Source organism: Entelurus aequoreus, linkage group LG09 (genome assembly GCF_033978785.1).
Source record: "Entelurus aequoreus isolate RoL-2023_Sb linkage group LG09, RoL_Eaeq_v1.1, whole genome shotgun sequence".
NCBI classification, from domain to species: Eukaryota; Metazoa; Chordata; class Actinopteri; order Syngnathiformes; family Syngnathidae; genus Entelurus; species Entelurus aequoreus.
Window position 1 is genome coordinate 65,232,232 of NC_084739.1, and position 20,321 is coordinate 65,252,552.

General features: G+C 36.9%; 1 long non-coding RNA gene across 2 annotated transcripts in view; it reads left to right on the top strand.

Annotated features, from left to right (window-relative positions):
* Positions 1-5,536: 5,536 nt before the first annotated feature.
* Positions 5,537-20,321, top strand: part of LOC133657629 (uncharacterized) — a 256,487-nt gene continuing 241,702 nt past the window's right edge. For both annotated transcript variants that reach the window (XR_009827305.1, XR_009827304.1), the window contains exons 1-2: positions 5,537-5,582; positions 9,139-9,409. This is a non-coding gene — a long non-coding RNA (uncharacterized LOC133657629). The remainder of the gene's footprint in view (positions 5,583-9,138; positions 9,410-20,321) is intronic.

The window sequence follows — 20,321 nt, forward strand, 5'->3', positions numbered from 1 at the left end:
AATGTGTTAATAATGTGTTAATTCCACAACTGTATATATCGGTATCGGTTGATATCGGTATCGGTAATTAAGAGTTGGACAATATCGGAATATCGGATATCAGCAAAAAGCCATTATTGGACATCCTTACTTATTTTTATTGGACAGTAGTCTGTTTATTTCAATTCTTATTTGTTATCTTTATTACTTCTTGTGTAATTTATTTTTATCCCATATTTGTTTCCACTACCGCACCTTAAATTGGGGTCCTTAATCTCATTATATGCAAATATAATGACAATAAAGTCCATTCTGTTCTACGGAGCCCCTAAAGGGACATGGGGGACTTTTTTTTTTGTATAATTGTATTTATTTATTTTTTATTTTTAGACATGTATCTCGTACGCACGATAAACTATCATTTGCGCACGAGAAACTTTCTATAAAGTTATAAAAAAAAAAATTGTTTTTTATTTTTTATTTTTGACAAACTTTCTCGTGCGCACGAGATACATTTCTAAAAATAATAATAATAATAATTATAATTTTTATTTTTTTTATAACTTTATAAAAAGTTTCTCGTGCGCACGAGATACATGTCTAAAAATATATATATATATATATATATATATATATATATATATATATATATATATATATATATATATATATATATATATATATATATATATATATATATATAAATAATAATTATTAAAAAATGTTTTTCCCCCATGTCCATTTAGGGGCTCCATACTATTCTATTCTAATTCCTTTTTTTTTTTTTTTTTTTTTTACAAAAAAAATATTTGATTTACTAACGTAATTACTCTTAAATACATGTAATTAATTACTAGAAAAAAGTAATTAATATGTTGCTTTAAAAAAAAAAAGGAATATCTGCCGTTTGCAGTATAGAGTTCGGTGTGTGTCTGTGCTTTTAAAAGGCGTGGCCTGTTGCCGAGTGACGCGTGACGTCATCGAGGGTTTCAACGGGAGCTGCGTTGGTTAGCAACAAACATACATTTATAATTCACACAAAAGTCTAGGCGCTTTCAACAACAAGGAAAGAAAACAAAAGCAAATACAAATAGAGTTTTAAATATGAATAAATAATAATAATAATTTAAAAAAAAAAAGACAAGAAGGGCTACCAAAATTACTTTAAATGTTTTTAACAAAGATATCAATTTAAGGGCTTTTGTACTCTTACTATTTCTCCAAGATTTGATTGATAATTGTAAATCAACATTTATGTAGAAAAAAAAATTGCCTGGAGCATAATGATGTTGACAAACATTTCTATGTTAGTCGTTTATAAAAATACCAAAATGTGATCTCTTCTATAGAGAATGGGGACATCTCCACACCCTTGTCTCTCAGCCAATGTCTGATCTCCTCCCAAAACACATGCACACTCTCACATCCCACACACACATGATTGACATCCTCTACAGGGCAGAATAATGAATGTACTGACAGTGCAGTGTGAAAGAAGATGAGTTTACTTTGCAATTACAAACCCCGTTTCCATACGAGTTGGGAAATTGTGTTAGATGTAAATATAAACGGAATACAATGATTTGCAAATCCTTTTCAAGCCATATTCAATTGAATGCACTACAAAGACAACATATTTGATGTTCAAACTCATAAACTTTTTTTTTTTTTTGCAAATAATAATTAACTTAGAATTTCATGGCTGCAACACGTGCCAAAGTAGTTGGGAAAGGGCATGTTCACCACTGTGTTACATGGCCTTTCCTTTTAACAACCCTCAGTAAAGGTTTGGGAACTGAGGAGACACATTTTTGAAGCTTCTCAGGTGGAATTCTTTCCCATTCTTGCTTGATGTACAGCTTAAGTTGTTCAACAGTCCGGGGGTCTCCCTTGTGCTATTTTAGGCTTCACACATTTTCAATGGGAGACAGGTCTGGACTACAGGCAGGCCAGTCTAGTACCCGCACTCTTTTACTATGAAGCCACGTTGATGTAACACGTGGCTCGGCATTGTCTTGCTGAAATAAGCAGGGGCGTCCATGGTAACGTTGCTTGGATGGCAACATTTGTTGCTCCAAAAGCTGTATGTACCTTTCAGCATTAATGGTGCCTTCACAGATGTGTAAATTACCCATGTCTTGGGCACTAATACACCCCCATACCATCACACATGCTGGCTTTTACACTTTGCGCCTAGAACAATCCGGATGGTTCTTTTCCTCTTTTGGTCCGGAGGACACGACATCCACAGTTTCCAAAAAATTTTTGAAATATGGACTCGTCAGACCACAGAACACTTTTCCACTTTGTATCAGTCCATCTTAGATGAGCTCAGGCCCAGCGAAGCCGACGGCGTTTCTGGGTGTTGTTGATAAACGGTTTCCGCCTTGCATAGGAGAGTTTTAACTTGCACTTACAGATGTAGCGACCAACTGTAGTTACTGACAGTGGGTTTCTGAAGTGTTCCTGAGCCCATGTGGTGATATCCTTTACACACTGGTGTCGCTTGTTGATGCAGTACAGCCGGAGGGATGGAAGGTCACGGGCTTAGCTGCGTATGTGCAGTGATTTCTCCAGATTCTCTGAACCGTTTGATGATATTACGGAGCGTAGATGGTGAAATCCCTAAATTCCTTGCAATAGCTGGTTGAGAAAGGTTTTTCTTAAACTGTTCAACAATTTGCTCAGGCATTTGTTGACAAAGTGGTGACCCTCGCCCCATCCTTGTTTGTGAATGACTGAGCATTTCATGGAAGCTGCTTTTATACCCAATCATGGCACCCACCTGTTCCCAATTTGCCTGTTCACCAAATAAGTGTTTGATGAGCATTCCTCAACTTTATCAGTATTTATTGCCACCTTTCCCAACTTCTTTGTCACGTGTCGCTGGCATCAAATTCTAAAGTTAATGATTATTTGCACAAAAAAAAAAAGTTTATCAGTTTCAACGTCAAATATGTTGTCTTTGTAGCATATTCAACTGAATATGGGTTGAAAATGATTTGCAAATCATTGTATTCCGTTTATATTCACATCTAACACAATTTCCCAACTCATATGGAAACGGGGTTTGTATGTAAACGCAGTCTCAAAGATACATAACCTGCGGAGGCCCTTTCTGACAAAACGTCCACATTTCGATGTCGGGCCCCTGAGACCTTGGGCCCTTGAAACTGCGGCCCTCTTCATTATGTAGTTGAAAAGCTCTGCCGTAGCAAATTTCACAGTGAACCTCGTAAGATCCAACTTAAACATCAAGTCTTACTCGCTAGCATTAGCTCGTAGCCACAGATGATGGTGCATTAAATTAAAGTCCTCCCAGTCTGTGGAACGCTCTCCCTGACCACCTGAGGGCACCACAGACTGTGGATGCTTTAAAAAAGGCTTTTTTTTTTTAGATATATGCGTGCAAGTTGTAGTTTGTATTTTTATTTCTTTTTAAAATCTATTATTATTATTATTATTATTAGAGAAATAAATCATCAAAAACATAAGCAATTGGAGTGCGTCACTGCCAGTCCGCACCACACTGGAGCAGAATGAGTCGAGCCAGTCATAAATAGTACACCAATGGTGGATATTTTACCCATTAAAATATTGAGAGGCCGCTGATGGTGTGTTTGATGGAGAAGCAGCTGGAAAGTAATATCGTAGAAGGTATTATTACGTTACTGTAGATGTTTGTAGTACATTCAATTTTTCATACAAAATGTATCATCAAAGAGTATTTTTTTCTTTACAAAATGCATGTTACTTCTAAAAATGTATTTGATTTCCATTAATTTTAACGAGAGATTTGAGATACGAGTGTTTTGAGTTGAGAGCGCCGTCATGGGCCAATTAAGTTCGTAAGTTAATGTACTATTTCAAACATATTCAATGTTGATTAATAAATACTGATGCCTGGCTAATTGGTTTGATTTTAACGTGACCATCGGGCGGTACGGTTTTACTACTCCAGTTGGCCTCGATGCAAGTTGACTGCAATGACAAAAAGTGCAAATAAAATCCGTTGTACTCAACTTAATAAAAATGTTATGATTTATTACATACGCCGTGATGTTATGCGATCGCTGGGGTTTTGCTTGATTTGTAGTAGTCGACCAGGTAGTTCCAGAGTTCCATAAAAGGAACCGGCGTCCACAGACACTGAGGTGAGGACGCCGGCTCTAACAAGGCCACTGCGGAGGAGTTGGTGGAGCAGGATGTCATCGTCAAGAGGGCTGACAAGGTTTGATGGATTGATTGATTGATTTGATTGAGAAGTTTATTGACATCTTAAAGAATTGAATCCATGTGATGCTTTATAAAGGCAAATGGATGGCACAAAAAAGCCAAAAGGCTTCTTTCCATTGTGGTCCATTGCATATTCATCACATTTGATACATTCAATAATAAAAGATATACGTTTGTAAATACATACACACTATAACCACATATACATTTATATACACTATAAAATCATATAAATACATATACACTATAACCACATATAAATATATATACACTATAACCACATATAAATGTATATACACTATAACCACATATTAATACATATACACTATAACCACATATAAATATATATACACTGTAACCACATATAAATACATATGCACTATAACTACATTGATTGTGAAACTCCTATGTATTAATATCATATTGATATATATAAGTTGATGTGAGACAATTCTACTTTCATAAAACAACCAATTTGGACGTTCTCATTTTCAAGTTCTGGTTATTACATTTTTGTTGTTATTATTCGTAAAGTTAGACCAGCAGTAGTTATTTAGTTTGACGGTAAGACAAATACAAATACACGTGTGATATACAAATAAATAAATACATAGTAAAAATAAAAGCGTATTTGTAAATATATTTTTGAGATTTGAAAATACATACAAATAAAATGTATTAATATAAAAATGTGACATATAAATAATTTGTATAAATAAACGTGTATTTGTAAATATATTTTTGAGATTTGAATATAAATATGCTTGATTTTGTATTTGTATTTGCATTGAATTTGCATATGTGGTTCGCTTTTTTGCTTTTGTGTCGATGAGACATTCCTCCCACAAACCAGATGCACAAATAAATGTGACCTACACACTCCCCTGAACAACCAGCAGAGGGCACACATACAAAATCAAGCATATTTATATTCAAATCTCAAAAATATATTTACAAATACACGTTTATTTATACAAATTCTTGACTTATTTGTATGTCACATTTTTATATGTATACATTTTATTTGTATATATTTTCAAATCTCAAAAATATATTTACAAATACGTGTTTATTTATACAAATTATTAATTTATTTGTATATCACATTTGTATTTGTATATTCATTAATATATGCATATGTATTAATATCATATTGATATATATAAGTTGATGTGAGACAATTCTACTTCCATATTATTTGACCCCCCTGGGAGAAGCAAGCTGTAGATGCACTCCCGGTTACGGCCGCTGAGTGTCAGTGTCCTGTCGTTTTGGTCCCTTGGGGGACGACGCAGGTACAAGACGACGACGAAGAAGAAGAACCAGGAAGTCAAGGTTTGTTGCTCAGAATTGTGCTTCGTCACCAGGTAATTAATTAGTGTTATAAACTTGACTTTTGTGCCACTTTTGCGCACCGAGTTCCATAGAAAGTCTTTTTGAATCTTTTTGGTAATGTGAATAAAAACATGAAAATCGTTTGCGTGTTAATGAAGGCTAAAATGCGAGCAAAGCTGTTACTTGCTGCAGTAGCAAAAAAAAAAAAGCGCTTTCTGATAAACACACTTTGCTGCTTCACCGTCAAACTAAATAACTACTGCTGGTCTAACTTTACGAATAATAACAATAAAAAATGTAATAACCAGAACTTAAAAATGAGAACGTCCAAATTGGTTCTTTGACCCCCTGGAAGATGCAAGCTGTAGATGCACTCCCGGTTACGGCCGCTGGGTGTCAGTGTCCTGTCGTTTTGGTCCCCTGGGGGGCGGCACCATAGACATCTTCTAAGGGTACGCAGCATGGAGCGCTACTGCCTACTGGCGCTGACGAGACGCGGGGCCGCCATCTTGGAGTGGTGATCCGCTCCACTCAGTGCAATTCATTTGGCAGGAGCAATGAACTGTCAGCGCATTTCATTCATCTTACCTCACTGAATACCACTGATTTTCACCTGCTTTTTTTTGTCATACGTGTAGCTATGATAAAGGACACATGTTTTATTATTCATAGTTTGCTTAACAGTAATAGAATATTCTTATATGCTATAAGTGACCAGATGTCCCAGATCAAAACTGCTAATATAATTCCAGAGAAGGGGGAAAAAAACGGTCAGCTATTTTTAAATTGAAGAAACAATATGATTAGGTTATATATACATGCGTATATCCTACATAAACAATGTATGAATACATTAGATATCTATATATCTTAGGGACCTATAGGCTGTATCTCTGTTGCTGCGGCAGCAGAGAGTTTATTCTGTGTTGACACTTTGTATTGATATGTTGTATTTATGGCTGCAACTATGCAACTAACGATTAATTTGATAATCGATTAATCTGTCGATTATTACTTCGATTAATAATCAGATAAAAGAGACAAACTACAATTCTATCCTTTCCAGTATTTTATTGGGAAAAAAACAGCATACTGGCACCATACTTATTTTGATTATTGTTTCTCAGCTGTTTGTACATGTTGCAGTTTATAAAAAAAGGTTTATTAAAAAAAACAATTTTAAAATAAATAAATTGCCTCTGCGCATGCGCATAGCATAGATCCAACGAATCGATGACTAAATGAATCGCCAACTATTTTTATAATCGATTTAATCGATTAGTTGTTGCAGCCCTAATTGTATTACATTCTTCCCTTAAATGATCATGTTTACAGTGATTGTTTTATATGTATTTTTTATGTATGTCGCTTTGGATAAAAGTACAACACATTTCACGAAGGTGGGCTACACAAAATTGGGTTGGAAAAGCTAGACTAAATTTAGACTTGTATAATACTGTATAGCCACTGTCCATCTGATTGTCTAGTTAGCTAACATATTACTGTGGTCCTAACTTTTACCCCTGTGGGCTTTTACAATCTTTATCTTCATCATTTATTTCAACTTTATGTTATTCAAGTAAGACATTTTTTAAATGTAATTAATTTAATTGACAAGCAATTCTATTATGGTCATACTCTTGTTTGCTAGCGGCTACGATTTCAGTACTATTGAAGATTTTTGCTCCTTCTCAACTCTGTGGTAATATTCTTTTCACAAAATAAAACCAATAGTACGTTAATGTTAAATCTTACTTGTGAAAAGTAATCCCCCGATTCCTATTTTCAACAGTCCGCTCATTTGAGCAGGAAAACGCTGAACACCAGCCCGGCATCTTTGTTTTCTACCTGTCAACTGTCAGTTTAGGCTGCTCGCCGGCTCCTCATCACCACTTCAAGATGGCGGCCCAATTTCTCGCGTCACAGCAGCCAATGCTGCGTCTACTTATAACATGTCTATGGTTTTGGTCCCTTGGGGGGCGGCGCAGGTACCAGAAGAAGAAGAAGAAGAAGGACCAGGAAGTCAAGGTTCTTTTTTTATTTTAATTTTTTAATTTTATTTCATAAACCTTTATTTATAAACTGCAACATTTACAAACAATCAAGAAATCATAACAAAAACAGTACAAAACTGCGCCAGGGGGTTGTAAACTCAATAAAGTAGCTAAAATAGAATGCAATATATATATATATATATATATATATATATATATATATATATATATATGAAGTGAATTATATTTATATAGCGCTTTTCTCTAGTGACTCAAAGCGCTTTACATAGTGAAACCCCAATATCTAAGTTACATTTAAACCAGTGTGGGTGGCACTGAGAGCAGGTGGGTAAAGTGTCTTGCCCAAGGACACAACGGCAGTGACTAGGATGGCGGAAGCGGGGATCGAACCTGCAACCCTCAGGTTGATGGCACGGCCACTCTACCAACCGAGCTATACCGCCACAATATATATATATATATATATATATATATATATATATATATATATATATATATATATATATATATATATATATATATATATATATATATATATATATATATATACATATGTATATATATATTAGCGCTGCAACTAACGATTAATTTGATAATCGATTAATCTGTCGATTATTACTTTGATTAATAATCGGATAAAAGAGACGAACTACATTTCTATCCTATCCAGTATTTTATTGGAAAAAAACATTATTTGGATTATTGTTTCTTAGCTGTTTGTAAATGTTGCAGTTTATAAATAAAGGTTTATTAAAAAAAAAAAAAAAAATTATAAAAAAAAAAAGATCCAATGAATCGATGACTGAATTAATCGGCAACTATTTTAATAATCAATTTTATTTGGAACACAGCATCGTCGTTTTCACAGCTTTTTGGTTGTTAGAGGTAGAGAGTGTTTTAACGTAGAGTTCTAATTCTTTTTTAAAGGTGCAAAAAAACAGGTGGGGTATTGAGAAACTTACATTTATGAATATAAAACTTAGCCAATAGTATAATGAGGTTGCAAAGGTAAAAATTTTTTTGATACAGTGTAAATCCAAATAGCACATTTTTAAAACAAAGCACACATTTGTCATGAATATTGTCCAGGATGAAGAAGTCAAGGTTCATTACTCAGAAGTGTGCGGTATCACCATGTAATTAATTACTGTTAAAAACTGGAGTTTTGCGCACCGAGTTCCATACAAAGTGTGTTTGAATAATTTTAGTAATGTGTATAAAAACATGAAAATCGTTTGCGTACTAATGGAGGCTAAAATTGTTTATTTGCTGCAGTAGCAAAGAAAAGCGCTGAACATTTGGGCTCATCCATAACTCTGAGTTATGCTGACATGCGACGTTTATCTCCGACATGGTGTGTGTGTGTTCATGTGCTCATGTGTCACAAACTCCTTGCAAAGTCCAAAAGAAAAAAGAAAAGAATCATAACTAATGAGGCCATTTAGCGCCCAGCACCTGACTTTGGCCCGTGATCTCCGGGAGACATTAGAGGCAATTTGCCATCCACTACAGGGCTGAAACGTTATCAATGAGCTTGTCAGGTACACACCTAACCTCCCTTTGTTTCCTCCAGCCCCCCCTCGTCACCGCCATCCCTGCCAGGGTCCCCGCGCCTGCTCCCCGGGCCCCCGAAGAGGAACCAGCGGCATGATGTCACACACCTGTTTGGCTGGGGGCTGCGGCCCGGCGACGCTCGCAGCCGTGGGTGTCGCGTTGGCACTCTCGCCCACCCGCCAACCCCCCCCTCCCTGCTACGCCCTGTGGATGTGTCAAAATGGCAGATGACGGCCGGGGTGTGTGCAGCTGCTTGGGAGGAGGAGAGCCAAGGGCGCTCGTTTCCTGCGGTGAGTTTTAATTTGCTCTCCTCGCGTCTTCATCCACGCCCACAAACCTCGCCGCGACATATTTGCAATAAACAAGCACGCGTTCACAAATCTGTCAGGGGAGGCGAAAGCCCCCGGTGGCCGAACGGAGGTGAGTGCGAGAAGGGGGGCGCCAGACAGTTTTGAGAAGTTCTGGAAAAGTTCAGGTAAAAAAAAAAAAAAAAAAAAAGAGTCGACTTGAGCGATATTCAGGCCCCGGCGTCACGCGGCCTCCGCGTCTCCTGACACGCGCCGCGCGGCGTTGTCACCGCCGACTTAAATCCCCATTGATCAGACGGCGAGCGTGAATTTGTGCCGCCGTGTTCCCCTCGTAACTCCCGCTTTGCGAACAAACCCGTTTTCACAGGGGGGGACGGGGGGGCCTACCTGACAGCTACACCCAAACAAGGCTCGCTGTTTACTCGAGAACAAACACATCCACGGCGAAGCAGCAAATCTATTCTCAATACACACATCACCCCAGACGTAAAGAGATTCCATTTTCGCCTACCGGGAGTGTTTCCGTTTTTTATTTTTTTTATTTTTTTTTTAAACAATTTCCCCCCTCTTCCCGTGTCAAGACGGATGCGTTTGATGCCGGCGTCTAATATAGAGGGGGGGTGGGGGGTGGCGAGGAAAAACTATAGTTTGCTGCGAGCTGACAGATAAAACGGCGCAAGACGCCATTACCCTGCAAAGCGGCATAATGAGGAGACCTGAACACACAGAAGACAGGAGCCCAGTTGAATTACGGCGCTCTCTCATCCAAGGTGGGAGCTTTTTGACAGCTTTCCAGGCAGCACAACACATTACCATACCCACGCTGCTCTGTAGTGCCAAAGACGGGCTTTGATGAAAACATAACGGGGAAATCTTTATACGTGTGCGAGCGCCCGCACGTGCGCAGTGTCCTCCCTGACAACAAAGACGGGACAACAATGGCAGCCCAAGCAGTGTCAAGCTGCAACTTTATGTTCTCTAATTACTAAGCGGCGACTTCATTGGCTGCCGTACAAGGGGGGGGGCCCTATTTTTTTATTTTTTTGATCCAGCCGACGCTATCAAAGCGTCAAAAGCCAACCGACAATGTGTCGGGAAAAAGAAATCCTTCAAGTGGAGAGCGGAAGCTGCCAAACGTATCCCTCCGTTTCATTAGCGCTTTAGCGAGTGGAGTTATCCATATTCTAGCGGCGTAGGCTTGATGTGGGATCTTTGGCAAGGACGCCCTGTGCTGAGTTTTGGCACGCCACCGTGCCGCAGTATGCTGCTGACTCTGGGTCTTAACGACAGGCTAAACGAAGCGGGCGTTACGGCCCCCTGGATAGGTCATTACTCGTCCGTGGCCAAGAGCTAAACTGGAGCAGGGCTTTTTAAAGAGGGGAGCAGGTGCGTTTCACCATAGGGGCTGGAGCCGGCCCAAGACCAAACAGCCTTAACGGTCTTTATCTCCTTCATAATGAGGCCACGCTCTCCACACACCCCGACTCTGCCCACACGGGCTAACGCTGGAGGTAAGGAGACCGAGACACCCATAAGCGTCCCGCCCTCGGACGCCCTCGCTCACGGTTAAATGGTGACACTTTCAAAATGACCCGCGCCCCGAGCCAGGCGGCAACAGCGACGTGTCATCAACATCCCGGACGCAAATTGGACGGGCGAGATCCGGCGAGGCGACTGGACTGTTTTGAAAATGCCCATTAATGCCCAAACACTCTGCAAACATGGCCGACACGCTGTGATAACAACACCAACTCTCGCTTCAAAAACTCAATGTTTTGCTAGAACATCAAGAGGATTTTGATGGGGAGGCTTTTTAGGACCAGTAAGTCAGATTCCAGTAGGAATGGCCACAAAACACCACACTGTTTGCAGTCCAACCATGCGATTTAATGATAACAATCATTTTAATATTGCACAATGAAAGAAACAAATAAACAATTATTTATTCATGATTAGTAAAAACATTTGAATTAAAATACATTTTAAATAAAACTTCCTAATACCGTATTTTTCGGAGTATAAGTCGCACCGGCCGAAAAATGCATAATAAAGAAGGAAAAAAACATATATAAGTCGCACTGGAGTATAAGTCACATTTTTGGGGGAAATGTATTTGATAAAAGCCAACACCAAGAATAGACATTTGAAAGGCAATTTAAAATAAATAAAGAATAGTGAACAACAGGCTGAATAAGTGTATGTTATATGAGGCATAGATATATGGTATGTTAACGTAACATATTATGGTAAGAGTCATTCAAATAACTATAACATATAGAACATGCTATACGTTTACCAAACAATCTGTCACTCCTAATCGCTAAATCCCATGAAATCTTATACGTCTAGTCTCTTACGGGAATGAGCTAAATAATATTATTTGATATTTTACGGTAATGTGTTAACCATTTCACACATAAGTCGCTCCTGAGTATAAATCGCACCCCCGGCTAAACTATGAAAAAAACTGCGACTTATAGTCCAAAAAATACGGTAATTGTTTATTCATGATTAGTAAAAATCTTTGAATTAAAATACATTTTACATAAAACTTCCTAATAATAAAATGTGGAAAATATTGCATTGTTTTTTGTTTGTTTGTTGAAATTTAAACCTTTATTTTTTATAAATAACATTGTTATATTTCTACAGTATTTTTGTTTAAAAAAAATGATTAGTATTTATTAATCAATCCATTCCAATCCACTTTATTTGTAAAGCACATTTAAACAACAGAAGTGTTTCCAAAGTGCTGCACAACAATATTAAAAACAATATTCAAATATTATCCTTCGCTCCACCAATGACTGAATAAAAACAAAAAATAAATAAATATAAAACCATTATAAAAATAAATATGATTAAAAACGATTTTAAAGGGTAAAACCAATTAAAACAGTATATAGAAATCAACATTTTAAAAACATAGAGGACCACACAACTCACGTAGTGTTAAAAGCCAAAGAATAAAAGTGGGTCTTAAAACGAGACGGATTAAGGTTGCAGTAATCGATTATTTCAGTAATTGAGTATTTTATTGATCGGTTTGTTCGATTAATCGAGTAACAAGGTAAATCACACTATAGCCTCAGTGCCTATTTTAGCAAAAAATAGATTAAAAAAGGCGGGCATTGTTCTCCTTGCCGTAACCTTAATTATATGTTCTAATAAATGCACATCATCAACATTGGAATTGGACTTTCAAGTTTAATTTTTTTTATAAAAGGTAAGTTTTTATATTCATACTGTAAATACCCTCATGTGTGCTTTGTTACAGCAGGTGTGCAGAAACTGCCTGCATCTGCAAAGTTCTGGGCACGCCATGCGATCCGGAATTTACCAATTTTTATTAGTTACACTCTTAAAACGATTAATTAAAGCAACAAAATAGAAATCATAGTTGTTTTTTTTCTAATCAAATTAAAAGATAAAAGATAAAATATACAATTACCGTATTTTTCACAGTATAAGTCGTTCCGGAGTATGAGTCGCATCGGCTGAAAATGCATAATAAAGAAGGAAAAAAACATGTAAGTCGCACTGGAGTATAAGTCACATTTTTGGGGGAAATGTATTTGATAAAAGCCAACACCAAGAATAGACATTTGAAAGGCAATTTAAAATAAATAAAGAATAGTGAACAACAGGCTGAATAAGTGTATGTTATATGAGGCATAAATAACCAACTGAGAACGTGCCTGGTATGTTAACGTAACATATTATGGTAAGAGTCATTCAAATAACTATAACATATAGAACATGCTATACGTTTACCAAACAATCTGTCACTCCTAATCGCTAAATCCCATGAAATCTTATACGTCTAGTCTCTTACGAGAATGAGCTAAATAATATCATTTGATATTTTACGTTAATGTGTTAATAATTTCACACATAAGTCACTCCTGAGTATAAGTCGCACCCCCGGCCAAACTTTGAAAAAAACTGCGACTTATAGTCCGAAAAATACGGTAATTATTTATTCATGATTAGTAAAAACCTTTGAATTAAAATACATTTTAAATAAAACTTCCTAATAATAAAATGTGAAAAATATTGCATTGTTTTTTGTTTGTTTGTTGAAATTTAAACTGTTATTTTTTATAAATAACATTGTTATATTTATATAGTATTTTTATTTTTAAAAATGATTAGTATTTATTAATCAATCCATTCCAATCCACTTTATTTGTATAGCACATTCGAACAACAGAAATGTTTCCAACGTGCTGCACAACAATATTAAAAACAATATCCAAATATTATCCTTTGCTCCACCAATGACTGAATAAAAACAAAAAAATAATAAATATAAAACCATTATAAAAACAATATAAAAATAAATATGATTAAAAACGATTTTAAAAGGTAAAACTAGGGATGTCCGATAATAGCTTTTTGCCGATATCCGATATTCAGATATTGTCCAACTCTTTAATTACCGATACCGAAATCAACCGATACCGATATATACAGTCGTGGAATTAACACATTATTATCCCCACCTTCTACCATCCTAGTCATGTCCGTTGTGTCCTTGGGCAAGACACTTCACCCTTGCTCCTGATGGCTGCTGGTTAGCGCCTTGCATGGCAGCTCCCGCCATCAGTGTGTGAATGTGTGGGTGACTGTGGAAATACTGTCAAAGCGCTATGAGTACCTTGAAGGTAGAAAAGCGCTATACAAGTATAACCCATTTATCATTTATTTATCATTATGCCTAATTTAGACAACCAGGTATGGTGAAGATAAGGTCCTTTTTAAAAAAAATAATAAAATAAAATAAGATAAATAAATTAAAAACATTTTCTTGAATAAAAAAGAAAGTAAAACAATATAAAAACAGTTACATAGAAACTAGTAATTAATGAAAATGAGTAATGAAAAATATGGTAACTTGTTTATGTGTGCTATGGCTATGAGTTTTTTTCCCCTTGGCCTCAGTCTGGACCCCCTCCCTGTAGTCCAGCCTTTGAATTACCGTATTTTTCGGACTATAAGTCGCAGTTTTTTTCATAGTTTGGCCGGAGGTGCGACTTATACTCAGGAGCGACTTATGTGTGAAATTAACACATTAGCGTAAAATATCAAATAACATTATTGATCTCATTCACGTAAGAGACTAGACGTATAAGATTTCATGGGATTTAGCGATTAGGAGTGACAGATTGTTTGGTAAACGTATAGCATGTTCTATATGTTATAGTTATTTGAATGACTCTTACCATAATATGTTACGTTAACATACCAGTTGGTTATTTATGCCTCATATAACGTACACTTATTCAGCCTGTTGTTCACTATTCTTTATTTATTTTAAATTGCCTTTGAAATGTCTATTCTTGGTGTTGGCTTTTATCAAATACATTTCCCCAAAAAATGCGACTTATACTCCAGTGCGATTTATACACTACAGTTTAAAAGTTTGGGGTCACATTGAAATGTCCTTATTTTTGAAGGAAAAGCACTGTACTTTTCAATGAAGATAACTTTAAACTAGTCTTTACTTTAAAGAAATACACTCTACACATTGCTAATGTGGTAAATGACTATTCTAGCTGCAAATGTCTGGTTTTTGGTGCAATATCTACATAGGTGTATAGAGGCCCATTTCCAGCAACTATCACTCCAGTGTTCTAATGGTACAATGTGTTTGCTCATTGGCTCAGAAGGCTAATTGATGATTAGAAAACCCTTGTGCAATCATGTTCACACATCTGAAAACAGTTTAGCTTGTTACAGAAGCTACAAAACTGACCTTCCTTTGAGCAGATTGAGTTTCTGGAGCATCACATTTGTGGGGTCAATTAAACGCTCAAAATGGCCAGAAAAAGAGAACTTTCATCTGAAACTCGACAGTCTATTCTTGTTCTTAGAAATGCAGGCTATTCCACAAAATTGTTTGGGTGACCCCAAACTTTTGAACGGTAGTGTTTTTTTTTTTTCCTTCTTTATTATGCATTTTTGGCCGGTGTGACTTATACTCCGATGTTTTTTTACTCTCCCCCAACCCCCTCCCCAACGTTTACCTCTTTCTCACCTTTTTTTTTTTGGTAAGGCGCGCCGGAAGTTGGCAGACCCGTCAGCGATCCTTTTTCTGTCTCCCTGTAATGTTTGTCTTTATTAACCCCCCCCCGGGTGATTAATAAAGCACTTCTGATTCTGATTCTGAAAAGTAATATAAGCAAGAGCTCAATTTGCCAAACGTTTTGTCGTTTTTATTATCTGATCTACACCTGACACTTTCAATACGACTTCCATCCCCCCCAAAAAAAGCCCGTCTTAAATGTCCTCTGAGTCAAATTGTGCGGACACACAGTCAGTGTGTGTTCCTCCAAGTCGGTAAAGTTGAACGGAATACCTTTGAGTATACCGATATTAGACTCTCTTCTTTCTTCAACTTAAATAACTGTGGCGATGGGAGTGTGTGGGTGGTTGTGTGTGTGTGTCTGAGTGGTATTGTCCCGCTCCTCTTTCACCTGTCTGAGTAGGTTGTGTGTGTTGGGGTCCCAGCGCTCCCCACTGTCTTCTCGGGCCTGTCAGCCGAGTTGAACTTGATCAACATCAAACGGCATAGCATTCAAAAGTATTAGTGTTCTCTGTTGATGGGCCCTCTCACTATCACAAATCAAGTCCCTGAGCTGCTTCATTATTTATCCCTAATTCATCAGTGTTGTCTCCGCACACACACACACACACACACACACACACACTAGCTCCACACACATAAATCTCAGCTTTAGCCTCAGTGGGTATTTTTTCTGCGTGTCACCTTCTTCCAAATAAAAAAAAAAAGAAACCACAAAAAAAAAGCGCTGTACTTTTTCCTCAGGTGAGCGAAAAGGAGTGTTTAGACTTCCAAAATGCTGATTATACCTGAGTCCAAATGTAGCCCCCCCCTCGCCCTCCTGTGGTGCGGCGACCTCTGACCCAGCGTGGGCGATCCCACCAGATGTGGAGTGTGTGCCGGGACAGTGGCGAGGGGGCAGCTCGGTCTCACACGGGGAGGCCCTGTCTCCCCAAACTGCCACAGAGAGCATGGCCAGAGGGGTTCTGTCAGCACCGTTATCAATCATACTCCCTCCACGCCACGCTCTCTTTTTCCCTCTCCATCCCTCGCTTTCTCACCCTCCTTCGCTCGGCCTTTGCTTTTCGCGCCGTCTCTCACTTTGTCTCCTTCTCGCTTTTGTGTTCCTCTCACTTTTTTTTTTTTTTTTGGTCTTTTCCCCCCTACTTAGGCTGCACTTCAGGTTGAAGCCCCGCCCCCTCCCTCCCATACGCGCTTTAACCTTCCCTTGTGTGACTTGCATCCTTCTGATCCGACGCACACACGCCGGCGTGACCTTCACGCTGGGAAAAGTACGCAGCAGGCGAGGTGTTTTCACGTGAATTCACCGGTCGTAGGTAATGCTAGGAAAAGTTAAGTGGTGATATATTACAACAGAAAGGCTTCTTAAACCGTGTAATGCCTCCCTTTTAAAAAAATATATATAAATGCAAATGTTTTTTTCTAAATACAAACAGGGTGATCTCATGTGAATTTAGTAGGTAATGGCATGAAAAGTTAAGTGGTGCTGGATTACTAAATCACTGCATTGCCTCCCTTATGAAATTATAGAAAATAATAATTAAAAATAATACAGGTTCTCACGTGAATTGAATAGGTTAAGCCAGGCCTGGGCAATTAATTTGACCCGGGGGGGCCAAATTTAGAGGAAAAAAATGAGTTATGACAGACCGCCTTAAAAAACGAAATGGAATTTTAAATTTTTTTACCGAATGAGACACCCAGAATATCTATGACCGATACAGTGTTTCCCACACATTCATTTATTTGTGGCGGCCCGCCACGAAAAAATTACGTCCGCCACAAATAAAAAAATAAAAATAAAAATGTTTTTTTTTTTGTTTTTTTTTTGTCCTCTCCAGCTTCTCAGGCAAATCATATAGTTGATGTAGATGCCCATATCGGCTGTTCAGATTTACTTTACAAAACAGAAGTGTAGGATACTTCTCTTGTTGCCTTATTTGTATTTGACTTTATTAAATGTATTTATATTAGAAACACAACATGTGTATATAACAAAGGGTGCAAAGTCTGCAGGCAGTAGGAAACACATGGTTAAGTGAAGGGAGTAAAACTGATGGCAGTCTAAAGTTCAAGATTTTTGGAGCTCTTTGTTCAGTGGATCAGATGTTTGATGAAGCTCTGTGTCTATCTACTACCACTACTGTTTTCTGTTTATTTGTTACTGACTGTGGCAGGACACCTCTGCCTCTGTTTCACTTTATGTTGCTGGTAAATAATATGGTTGTAGTAGTAGGCTAAAGTTAAATTATTTAGTATGCACTAATTAAAGGGGCAGAGCTTTGAGACATTTTAGCTTATATATTTTATAAGATATATTTTTTGTAAGAACCACAATTAATAAATATATTTCAGTGAATAACTTATTGTTCATATCTGTATATAAATATGTACATACAGTGTTGTAATTATATTGTAAAATGGATGTATGGATGGACGTTTAAAACAAAACTGTTATTATTAATTAGTAAGTATACATTTTTTGAGCCTTTTTAGAGAAAATCAAATCATTGTAGTAAATTATGCAAATTACTCGATTATGTCATGTGACCACGCCCATAGCCACGCCCCCACCACCACAGGTATATTGGCAGTTTATGGGAAACACTGCACATAGACAAGTTACATAGAATCAACCAAACTTGCAACAGAGGGGAGGGAGTGGGAGCTACAGAATGAACCGTTTCTTTATTTGATTGTTTAGCTGCATTTTAGCCACATAGCACGTACAAAATAAGAGCCTAATCTCTGGAGAACTTCCTCTAGGATTTTATACAAACAGTATTATCTTTTCACAAGTCCAAAAGTGGATTTTACAGTCAGTTTACCTAAAAAGCCTTTTTGTTGTTGTTCTTACTTTTCATTAAACAATAATTTGAAAGCACATTACGTACAAAACTCAAACAACAATTCGTTTTGAAAAATTACAATAATTTATAAGTCCATCCACACATCCATCCATCCATTTTCTACTGCTTGTCCCTTTTGGATGGATGGATGAATTTATAAGTCATTATATATAAACATTTTGTGCTTTCCGCCCCAAATATAAATAGTATATTTTCCATTTAAAATCTTAACAAGTACACCTCTTATAAGTACACTGTATCCTTATTACTAGAGGTGGGGGAAATAATCGATTTTTAGATGAATCGCTATTTGGACCTATCGCAGTGTTTCCCATAAACTGCCAAGATACCTGTGGTGGTGGGGGCGTGGCTATGGGCGTGGTCACATGACATAATCGAGTAATTTGCATAATTTACTACAATGATTTGATTTTCTCTAAAAAGGCTCAAAAAATGTATACTTACTAATTAATAATAACAGTTTTGTTTTAAACGTCCATCCATACATCCATTTTACAATATAATTACAACACTGTATGTACATATTTATATACAGATATGAACAATAAGTTATTCACTGAAATATATTTATTAATTGTGGTTCTTACAAAAAATATATGGCTATGGGCATGGTCACAATGACATCATCGAGTAATTTGCATAATTTACTACAATGATATGATTTTCTCTAAAAAGGTTAAAAAAATGTATACTTACTAATTAATAACAGTTTTGTTTTAAACGTCCATCCATCCATCCATCCATCCATTTTACAATATAATTACAACACTTTATGTACATATTTCTTTTCTTAGTTTCTTTTCCTAATAAAGTGAAGTGAAGTGAAGTGAATTATATTTATATAGCGCTTTTTCTCTAGTGACTCAAAGCACTTTACATAGTGAAACCCAATATCTAAGTTACATTTAAACCAGTGTGGGTGGCACTGGGAGCAGGTGGGTAAAGTGTCTTGCCCAAGGACACAACGGCAGTGACTAGGATGGCGGAAGCGGGGATCAAACCTGGAACCCTCAAGTTGCTGGCACGGCCACTCTACCAACCGAGCTATACCGCCCCACAATAAATAATATTTATATATATATAATAAAGTTGTTTTAACCCCCCCACACCCCACACACGTGTAAAGCGACTTTGGGTATTTAGAAAAGCGCTATATAAATCCCAGGTATTATTATTATTATTATATTTATATACAGATTTGAACAATAAGTTATTCACTGAAATATATTTATTAATTGTGGTTCTTACAAAAAATATATTTTATAAAATATAAAAGCTAAAATGTCTCTTAAAGCTCTGCCCCTTTAATTAGTGCATACTAAATAATTTAACCTTAGCCTACTACTACAACCATATTATTTACCAGCAACATAAAGTGAAACAGAGGCAGAGGTGTCCTGCCACAGTCAGTAACAAATAAACAGAAAACAGTAGTGGTCAAATACACATAAGGCAACAAGAGAAGTATCCTACACTTCTCTTTTGTAAAGTAAATCTGAACAGCCTATATGGGCATCTACATCAACTATATGATTTACCTGCGAAGCTGGACAAAAATTAAAAAAAATAAAATAAAATTATTTTTATATAAATTAATGTGTGGGAAACACTGATGTGTGCTATGGCTATGAGTTTTTTTTCCCTTGGCCTCAGTCTGGACCCCCTCCAGAATGCTTAAAAAAAGAAAAACATATGTGCCTTACATAAGGATTGTGAATGATAGAGAAAATTCCCAAAAAGGTGCAGTTCTCCTTTAAGAATTGAAACTGAAGCTTAACTTAGGCACACACTCTCCATTGTGTTTATTTTCTTCTAAAGTGTTCTTATTCTGCCAAAAATGTTCCTCAACGAATATCCTTCAAAAGAAGATTCAGGAAGGAAAGTTGATTGGCGAAGAGAAATGGTAAATGATAAATGGTAAATGGGTTATATTTGT